We start from the raw sequence: 668 nt of genomic DNA, 5'->3' as shown, positions 1-668 counted from the left end.
TAGGGAACAACCGTTGTCACATGGTTGCCGGGGGGAGAAAATTTGGGCTTAGAAGGGGGGTGGGATTATGGACATTGGGGAGGGTATGTGATTTGGTGAGTGCTGTGAAGTGTGTGTAAGCCTGGTGATTCACAGACCTGTACCCCAGGGGATAAAAAAATATGTTTATAAAAAAATAAAAAATAAAAAAAAAAAAAAACTAAAAACTTTCACAAAAAATTTTGAATAAACAAAAAAATTTAATAAAAAAGCTGCCAAATACAAGATCAATATATAAAAAGACAAGACAGGAATTTTGTTTTGTTTCGTTTTTTTTTAAAATAGTTTTTTATTATGTCATCCTTGCTCATTGATCATGCTAAATCTTCTCTGCATCATTCCAATTTTAGTATATGTGCTGCCAAAGTAAGCACAAGACAAGAGCATTTTAAAACACTCTCTAATGATGAAACTATCTGAAAAAATAAAGAGAAAAAATCTAATTCACAATAGCAATCAAAAATAATAAAAATAAAATACTAGGAAAAGATTTTATAACTAACAAGATGAAAAGATTCTGTACCCCCCATAAACTATGGACATTGATAAAGAATTTGAAGGAGACATAAATGGAAAGATTAGCTCATATTTTATGAATGGTAAGAAATTAACATTGTTTTAAAATGTCC

At 30.1% G+C, this 668-nt stretch overlaps 1 pseudogene; it reads right to left on the bottom strand.

The window, feature by feature from the left end:
* Positions 1 to 316: 316 nt before the first annotated feature.
* LOC123394065 lies at positions 317 to 413 on the bottom strand (annotated as a pseudogene).
* Positions 414 to 668: the final 255 nt, after the last annotated feature.

This window comes from Mustela putorius, unplaced genomic scaffold (genome assembly GCF_011764305.1).
Source record: "Mustela putorius furo isolate JIRA1106 unplaced genomic scaffold, ASM1176430v1.1 tig00001265_pilon_pilon_pilon, whole genome shotgun sequence".
Lineage (NCBI taxonomy): Eukaryota > Metazoa > Chordata > Mammalia > Carnivora > Mustelidae > Mustela > Mustela putorius.
The sequence above is the reverse complement of the archived record's forward strand: the minus strand, read 5'-3'. Positions and strand labels throughout refer to the sequence as shown.